The sequence below is a fragment of the Notothenia rossii genome (genome assembly GCF_949606895.1).
Source record: "Notothenia rossii genome assembly, chromosome: 6".
NCBI classification, from domain to species: Eukaryota; Metazoa; Chordata; class Actinopteri; order Perciformes; family Nototheniidae; genus Notothenia; species Notothenia rossii.
Window position 1 is genome coordinate 75,582,354 of NC_136909.1, and position 9,837 is coordinate 75,592,190.

General features: G+C 43.3%; 2 long non-coding RNA genes across 3 annotated transcripts; one reads left to right on the top strand and one right to left on the bottom strand.

The window, feature by feature from the left end:
* Positions 1-88: 88 nt before the first annotated feature.
* LOC307044190 lies at positions 89-1,169 on the bottom strand. The gene is made up of 3 exons (XR_013809561.1): positions 1,090-1,169; positions 567-890; positions 89-375 (listed from the first exon to the last, which is right to left on the bottom strand). It is a non-coding gene; the product is annotated as an uncharacterized lncRNA (long non-coding RNA).
* A 3,851-nt stretch (positions 1,170-5,020) lies between these two features.
* Positions 5,021-8,667, top strand: LOC307044884. 2 transcript variants are annotated; one of them, XR_013809719.1, is made up of 5 exons: positions 5,021-5,178; positions 5,251-5,327; positions 5,404-5,482; positions 7,275-8,092; positions 8,264-8,667. It is a non-coding gene; the product is annotated as an uncharacterized lncRNA (long non-coding RNA). The 2 variants fall into 2 exon arrangements; XR_013809720.1 differs by having other exon boundaries at positions 5,256-5,327.
* The last annotated feature ends 1,170 nt before the right edge of the window (positions 8,668-9,837 follow it).

A 9,837-nucleotide genomic window follows, 5' to 3' on the forward strand; every position in this document is an offset into this window, starting at 1 on the left:
AATAAATTAAAAATTACTTTACCCAACAAATATAAAAAAATATATATTTTGAAATTAAGAATGACTTATAACACTTACTGGTGGGGGGTTTAGTCACAGTTATGTGCACTGGCATCTGTAAGTCTCCTTTAACACACCAATACCAGCCGCTGTTCTCTGTCCTCAGTCCGCTCAGAGTCACAGTGAGAACATCAGGATCCTTCAAATTCATGGTGACTCTTGAGTTATCTAATGATCCATTTGGCCATGTCACACAGGAGCGGCCGAACCTGCACCACTGTATATCTCCAGCGTTATGATAGTGATAATTGATGCTTATTTCTTCTCCTCTGAATCCTGTCATCATCTGTTCTTCCATATATAGATATGATGGGCCTTATCGGAAACATAATTCAATGGACACTTGTAAGCAGCCTAGTTGGTACATACTCCGGATGTTTAAATGTATCTTTCATATAATTATATCTGGTAAATACAGATTCAAAAAAAATAATGATAAATTACTTTTAACATCCAAGTGTTTGCATTTCACAAAGGATTTGAAATGTGCATAAATAGACTCTTACCTCCTGTGACTGACAGGTGGAAATGTGTTCCCGAATCTGATCCTCCATTAATCTCCACAGCACACCAGTAATAACCAGTGTCCTCTCCAGTCAGATCCTTTATAGTCACAGTGAAGACTCTTTGTGTTTTGTCATCAGAGATCAAAAACTTTCCTGAACTGCTTGGTTTGTTTGTTTTAACTTGATCAGAACAGGAGTTCCAATAGTATCCTTTACACAAGTATTTCACATGGTTTATGTATTGTGACTCATAGAGACATGGGACAGTGATTAAACCTCCAGCTCTCACTGACACTTTACTGACTGTAGTTATGCTTTGAATTCCTGCAACAAGAGCAAACCCAACATTATAAAAAGATAAATAAAAAATGATCAATACTCTTCCTTTAGATGACCTATAATATGCATGTTCATATAAGCTCAAGTTTAAAAATAATTACATCATTAAAGCCTTCAAAATATTAGAAATTCACTCTAGCATACACATAAAAGATGTTTTTAAGTCTTGATTCTTGTGCCTGACCTGTAAGTCCAGTGAAGATGAGAAGAAAGCTCAGTTGAACCGTCATGTCGGGGAGTGAGTGAGTCAAGCTAAACCACATGAACCCTATCACTGACAGACTGAGTCTTTAAAAAATGAAAAGACAATTTAGAAACACTACCATTATGGAAGTTAACCTTAATGTGTTGTTATTTAATATCATTAATTTTACACCAAACATCACATTACAAACATTATGGTAAAATAAATGTTTTTTTGGTTCTGAAACATCATTTTTTGAAGAGTGTAGAAAGCTTTTGTTAATGCATAAGTAAGGTTTGTTGGATGGATTCTTTAGAAACAAACATGACTTTTCAATTTAAGATGATCGTGGGGAACTAGGCCCAAGACAGTACTTTAAAAAATATATGTTACAGCTGAGTAGAAGAGATAACTAAAAGCAGAAGGTGCAAACCCTAAAAAAAAAGAAGTAAGAGGTTTCTGCAAAACCAAAGAGCACATGATAACAAGTTGCAACAACATAATCACAATATAAAACTCCAGTAATACAGATGTAGGGTAGTGGTAACACATTCACAGGTTTCTCTGAAACTAAGGCATGTTGCTGTTTGTTACATCGTCATCTTCTGCTTCAACCTGTTGCAGAACAGAATATAAAATGAAAAAGCTGAAGAAATATCAAAGAGAAACCTACTTATTCAATACTAGCAGCTGATCATTTGAAAGGTGATTATTTTGAAAGTTAAAATACATTAACTTATATGCTCTTTGGTGCAGTTATTTAGTGTTGTATGGTTTTAATGGTTAGGGGTTACCTCACCTGAAGATGTTCTCACATCTTACTTCCCCTTCAGCCTGTGTTGGAGAAAAAAGAACGTAATTTACAGTTGAGATATTGTTAGATCGAACTAACAAATCGTTTTTACTGTATCTTCTTAACAACAGAAATGTAAATGGACTGTACTTATATAGCGCTTTATCCAGTCTTTAAGACCCCTCAAAGCACTTTACATACTACATGTCATTCACCCATTCACACCCATTCATACAGAGCAGTGTACCTTACTCTAGGACCTAACATTCACACACATTCACACACCGTTGGCCATGCCATCGGGAGCAACTCAGGGTTAAGTATCTTGCCCAAGGATACATCGACATGTTGACTGCATGGGCTGGGATCGAACCCACAACCTTCTGGTTGAAAGACGACCACACTCCCTCACAGCCACAGTCGCCCTACAATGTACAGTATGAAACCATAGTAAACAAAAAAGTAACATTACCTTCTCTTTACTTCCAAACCAGAAGGCCTATCAGGGAATAGTTACATTGGGAAATAAATTCACACATGTTACAGTTGTGGCGGATTATTCTACTTTTATCTGCTCTAAAAGGGAGAGAATAAAAACAACTGTTACTTACCCCTAATTTTTTTTGACAACAGCAATGTAAATTTGTCCTTATTTCAAAATAATTATTGCCCAAAAAACTGAAATTGCTAATACTGTTTAAAAAATATTTTTACTGAATACTTACGGTGTCTTTTGTGTATAAACCAGATGAACACGGTCACCATAACAACGAAGATTAGCCTACCACAGCCGCGCGGATACCAAAGCTCTTCAAATGTTCATAAGGACTGCAACAGGAAATTATAAGCACCCAAATTATTGTTGAAGAATGACAGGATTTTTTTAAACAACATAAAATGTACTCATCATCCTGGTCACACTGTGTATTGCACTATACTGTTTTACTAAATACCCATACAGTACATTGTCTAATGCCAGTAAAACATATATTGTGGTGACCACCTATTTAACCACTGGGACACAATTCAAACTAGGAACTACAGTTGCAGTTATTGTTCCCACACGGACATGTTATGGGTTACCTATATATAGTGTGTGCCCTCTTGGCTCTCTCTCTTGTCGACCCGGGCTGCGACCCGACAACATGTCCCTTGCAGCTTGTTAATAAATGACTATTTCTGCACCTTCCTTGCACCGCCTCTGACTCCATATCCTCGGCACTACACTGGTGACCCCGATACGTCTTGGGAAGTTTCCTGGACGGAGCCGAACACGGCAAAAGGAACCCGTTTTCCTTTCTCGAAATGCCGGGGTTTGATTGGAGACGTCCATGGCTGCCACCGGCACTGAGGCTCGGTGCGCGCTCCGCAGAAGGCTGGGGACGTTGCTCGCAGTTCCCGCATCGGCTTTCTATACAACAGGGGGACGATGCACGACCTGCTGGGTCGACCAGCAACCCCATTGCTACCTCGTGGGTTTGTTCTTCGGGGCGTGCGACTGCACATCCCGGCTGCTAACCACGTGGGGCTAACGACGGCTAGCAGCTACCCAAGGCTGCTAGCTAGCGGCTAACGGCTAGTGCTAACGGCTAGTGCTAACGGCTATCGGCCCTTCTGAGTTTTCTGGTGCCGGAGAGGAGGTTCGACCAGCCGGTTGACCTCATGTGGACACTCTCACCTTTTTCACCACATCGACGGTGGTTCCAGACGCCACTCAGGTTTTCATCGATGCCTGGGTGGTGCACTCCTGGACCCCGTCTCGCCTTAACAGTTCCGGACGTCGCCCATGCTCCATCGACCCATGGGTGGCACGCTCCGGGACCCTGTCTGGCCTGTCCTGCTTCCCGGGGATTTCATGCCCGCCGCCGCGGCACGTCTGCCTGCGGCCGGGTTCCTCTCCTGCTTCCCGGGGACGCCTCAGCGCCTGCTGAGGACTTCATGCCCGCCGCCGTGGCACGTCTGCCTGCGGCCGGGTTGCTCTCCTGCTTCCCGGGGACGCCTCAGCGCCTGCTGAGGACTTCATGCCCGCCGCCGTGGCACGTCTGCCTGCGGCCGGGTTGCTCTCCTGCTTCCCGGGGACGCCTCGGCGCCTGCTGAGGACTTCATGCCCGTTGCCGCGGCACGTCTGCCTGCGGCCGGGTTGCTCTCCTGCTTTCCGGGGACGCCTCAGCTCCTGCTGCGGCCCGCCCCCGGTGGGGGTGCCCTCGTTAGGACCCCTACCCGCTCCTGCAGCCCCCTTTCGTGGCCCGTTTCATGGCCCGGTCCTCACCTGCGACCACACCCTCGTAGGCCCCTATTGTGCTTCCTCCACGGGCGCGAGGATTTATTTTGCCCTGTTTGAATTCTGGGGGGGCTTGTGTGGTGACCACCTATTTAACCACTGGGACACAATTCAAACTAGGAACTACAGTTGCAGTTATTGTTCCCACACGGACATGTTATGGGTTACCTATATATAGTGTGTGCCCTCTTGGCTCTCTCTCTTGTCGACCCGGGCTGCGACCCGACAACATGTCCCTTGCAGCTTGTTAATAAATTACTATTTCTGCACCTTCCTTGCACCGCCTCTGACTCCATATCCTCGGCACTATAATATAGAGATTTCCCCACAATTGTTTTTTTTATCATAAAATGGCAACTTTTCTCCAAACACCGTATGTAATGAAAAGGTTCCTGACCTTGTGTGCCCACCCTGAGCTATTACCCCTGTGACACGCATACTTGTCAACCCTCCCGATTTTCGCGGGAGACTCCCGATTTCATTGCCTTCTCCCGGTTTCCTCCCGAGGTCATATTGCTCACGCATTTCTCCCGATTTCTGACAAAATCAGATTTACTCAGGACTGTTTCCACTCGGACTTTAATACAGCTACACCATTGTTTGGTTTCCATGGTAACACGTCTCTTTAGTAGCGCGCACAACTGAAAGTCTGAGAGGGTGAGGCAGATAGTCACAGAAAACAGAACACAAATCGACAACTACTCTACTCTCTGCTCACTCCTTTCCTGCCCACACATATGCTCCATCAAGGATGGTGCTACAGGCCGCAAGGCATTGCACTTAGAACTACAATATAAGCATGTTAATGTTAATCTAACAGCTCCGGCGATCCACTAGCATCCACTAGCACATCCCTCTGTGACGCTGCTTGGCACCATGCCAGCGCACCTGCTATTTAAGTGGAGGTGACAAACCTGCTCCCTCCTCCTCTGCTTCTCCGTTGTGGCTTCAGCCTGGCGTGGCCGCGTAGATTGTTTGGCGTGGCAGCTCGCGCATCACACTCTCTACCAGACAGGTAAAGCATCTTGCATTCTGTAATTTATTCATGGACACAAATAACACCCGGCTTGAAACTACTCTGTCTTAGCGCAGCTGACGCCCGGTGCTTTTGAGGAGGATTTGCTCCGCCGGAGGCTCCCTGGTCTTGCTGTGTTGCAACTATTGGTGAGTTGCCGTTGTCTGCCGTTGTCTCACCTTCAGCTTGGTTCCTCTGGTGTATTGACTGTTATTCATGTCACAGTGGGATTTGGCCGTGGGATTGTTGAGTCTCTCTCTCCCTTCCCTGTGGGCTCTGTGGCTTCAACTGGCCGCACAGGCTGGTATGTATGAATTTCCCCATAGATAACTTTTCATTCAATAAACTTACGTATTCACCAGTCATTTTAAACCTCTTTCCACGGGTGCCATAAACATTTTCCCTTCCTGGTGGGCTCTTTGGCAGTGCCTAGCTGTAAAAGTTGGGGTGCCGTTGTTGCCGTTTAAAGAGCATCTTGCAGGTTTTTATTTTTTCTACATTTATGCTTAAACTTGCTTGAAAATTACAATTAAAAAAGTGAATGCAGGATTTGATATGTTTTACGAGACATAAGGGCAGGAATTCAGAGGGAAAGGAGCCATTTTGAGCTCTGCTCTGAAAAACGGCTTTTTTTTAAGGTCATACGTCAAACGCGTCATATTACATCACACAGGGGAAACATCTACGCTCTCTGACCGCGGGTATAGTAGAGTTGCGTTGAGTTGAGTAGAGCGGTTGTGTTTTAAGGAGCTGGTATTTTTTGGTAGTTTTACATTGTATTTCACCATTTGTAATCATGGTGCAGTATTGTGTTTGTGCAGGTTGCACAAATACCAGCCTGTCAGGACATCGAGTCCACAGTAAAAAGGACCGGAGCTAGCGTTCGTTCCTGGGTGCGTTGTGCATCCACCTCCCTGCAGCACATACTCTCCATAGCTTTATCAGGAAAACGTATTACTTCTCTCTCTCCCCCCCCTTCGCTGTTTTCTCTCTCTCTCCCCTCCGGTACACGGCACCGTAAGACATCGCATTAGGTAACGCTGTGGTGGCTGTACTGCTCCAGCCGTCTCCTTTGTGTTTGTTTGTTTCCCCCGGTCTGTGTTGTTTGTGTGTGCGTGTTGGCTGTAACTCCTGGCTCCCGGCTCCCGGCTCAACCTCCACTCACCTGCTGCAATCAGCTGTGCACCCTCCCCGACTACACACCTGCTTTCCATCAAGCCATTTACAACGACATATCAACGGAGGCTCCACAACCTTTCTCCGCCAGATCGTCAAGTATCAGCCGTATCTCGCGTCTCCCCTCCAGTCAGCACCGTAGTGTGGAGTTGCATTAGGTAACGCGAGATATGGCTGATACTTGCGCATTAGTTTCTGTTATGGATCAGTATCAACAGTCCTGCCAGTAACATTACTATATTATCAATGCTACTTTAGTTATAGCCTGATATATGATAGCTAACTTTACAATGTTGTGATGTGACGTTAGCTAACATTCTGTAGCTAACGCCGGTCACTCACCAAGATAGCTGATAGCTTCTCCTCGCACCACAGCTCAATTTTTCTCCGATGGCCGTTATTTCTTCTAATCCTTGGCTGCTCCTGGTCTCTTGGACGCCTAGCAGGCTCATAATTATAAGGTTGTGGTCCGTCATATGCATTCGAATATTCATGTTCAACTTCTTCTGTGTCTTCTGTTTCGAAACTAGCATTGGGATCCATGTTTATTAATACGTTACACCGGCCGCTCTCCCCCTTGTGTCCCCCGTGTTACGTCACACGCGGGAGGTCACTTGCCGAGGCTTTTTTATGTGGAAGTGAACATTTCTTACAAAACCGACGCCAGATGTCACTGTAGTGTATATTTCTTTATATTTTGGGGAAAATCGAGTGTATTCATCATTTTCCTACACATTTATTCACAGGTGTCTTTAACCTGGAAGTTGCTCTTTAACTGGTTACACCGGGGAACTCGTGACGTTCTATAACAGTAGGAATGGGGCGTGTACTTTGAGGAGCCATTGTCGAATAACCAGGAAATACACATTTCGATCGCTTCTTCTGTTTAAATTTATCTTTTGGTATATTTGGCTCCATAGGAACACTTTGATGCACATTCAGTAGTGTGTGAGGTTGTGGTTGCGATGCCGATATCCGGACGAGTAGGCTACAGCGAGGACTACAAAATGACAACAAGGTGACTGGGGATGTCTGTTCAAAACATTGCAAACGTGAATAAATCATTTCAATTATGCATTTTGAAGGATTATTTGAATTATTTGAAGTATTAAAGTAACGTGGTATGACAGGAAAGTTAAATCTGGTATATTCCTTTTAATGCCACCTTATTTATATTCATGTGTGTTAAATTAGAAAGGACAAAGTATCTTTTCCCTCCCCCAATATATTGAGGTGAAGTCCTTGTGTATGGAGAGAGAGGTGAGAAGGGGACACCATATTTGGGAATAGTGCCAGACGCTGGAATGTTCCCCTCGTAAAAGAAGGGGGGCTTACACAGGCTTGAAGCAGATGTGTGTGTGTGTGTGTTTTCATTGCAGTAAATAGATCTGCTACATGATTACTGGTCAACTATACCTCTGTTCTTATTCTTTCATGTGTGGGTACTAAATGGCTACAAACATTGTGGAGAAATTAGCTTAAACATCTTTTATTACTCTATATGAAATGGAAGCAGTTTTTATGACAGGGACGAGAGAGGTGGGGGAGGGACACATTCCGAAGAGGTTCAGCAGGTCAATTGTCAGGGGAATCGACTTGTTTTCAATAGATATGTGTGGTTAGTTACTTTGTGTTAATAATAGCAGTATGTGTAAAGGAAGCTGGAAATATACAATGTGAAACCTTTTATTTGAAGTAAAGATGTGAACAATAGCTCAAACAAATGGAGGGGCTATAGGTAAGCCTGTGAGAAGTTTGACTATTTGAAAAGCATCTCTAATACCGCTTAAGAGCATAGGTAATGTGTTCCTCGTTGTTATTGATATGAAAGTAATTAACATGTATTACATATATTTAGCCAACTATAACAACTATATCTTAAAACATACTTTTAACTTGTGTGTGGCAGTCAGGAGGCGGGAAGATGGACTCAGGGACCAAGGGCCATAAAGGAGATGTGTGTGTGCTGGCTACAAGCTGCTGTGTCGCACTGATTGGGTGCGACAGGCCATGTGTTGGTCTCTGCCAATAAGATGACCTCTGGGGGAAAGCACGTACACCTCCTCCTCCTGTGTTTTAGTATGAAAGACTGTGTTTTCCTTTGGTTCGCGCTCTTGTTTTTCACCGGCCGTTCCTGAGACCTGTTTTACACGGTGGTAGAACCTGAGCCCGGAGTACTCTGCAGAGTGCTTCGTGATTTCTTTGTATTTGTATTTTGTATCGTTACTGTATATCATTAAAAGCAGGATTATTGTTTAACTTGTATTCTGGTGTTTCTTAATCCCTCCCTTTTCCCGAATTCACCCAGCTTGGCAAACGACACGCGGAGACGAGGTTGGTTTTCCATATCCTCCAAATCTCCAACAATTTGTCTCCGACTTTCATTTGTACATCGTTGTTAATTTGATGTTTAGTAGCTTTGATAGCTGTCCATACCTCCAGACAGCCTAAAAGTAAGACACAAGTTGTTTACTCACAGCCCGAATGCAGCATCGAGATCCGTGGCTAGCTGTGATCCTCTCCGATTAACTTGTGACAGGACTTCTGTAGCTATTCTCCAGCGAGCAAGGTTTTTATTAAATACCTCCATCCCTCTCATCACAACAAGACTCTACACTGTGCAGAAAAAAAACAACATAAATGAAAATAACCTTGCTGGATAGCTTAGAATGAAACAAACAAACTATCTTCCATGGCTGATAATGATGTCACAGACAAGTCCAGCGGGGCACAAATTGAATCCATAATGACATTTTTATTTTATATGTATGTATGTATATACAGGGTTGGGAGGGTTACTTTGTAAATGTAATCAGTTACTGATTACTGAATACATGGCTCTGAAAGTAATCCGAATACAGTTATCTCTACAATAAAACAGTTTAGTGCTGGATGTACAAAGATATTAATAGGAGGATGTGCAAAAGAGAAACTAATTAACCTTTATTAACACATTAAAGAATACTTTAGGTTAAGGTCTTCTTTCAAATAAGAAAAAAAGCTTTGGGGGTATCTATCTACAGATAAATATTAAGCCTGACAAAGTACTTAATGTCTAAAATATTGCTTTCCTGCAATGTTATGAAGCACTTATTTTAACTGATATTATACACATTAATGATACTCTAATGTATGTAGATATTACAAGAAATGTGCAGAATGACAGTTTCATGGTGGAGGTATACACACATATTGATAGATGTCTTGTAATGCACTGTTGAGGAACCTGTGACACACGTTTTTCATTCATTGCATACACCGTAGTTGTGTATATGATATGTCAATAAACCTTAGAACATCTTGAAATCTTGAAAAGGATGTGCAAAATAGCAATTATACAGTCTTTTAACTATTAGAAGAGAATAACGAGTAATTAATACTTTATAGAGATCTGCAGATAAATGTGTAGTCTTCTCAAGCACCAACTGTCAAATATCTCTCCTGATTGTTGGCACTTGACAATCACCTATCCCTGAATTTTAC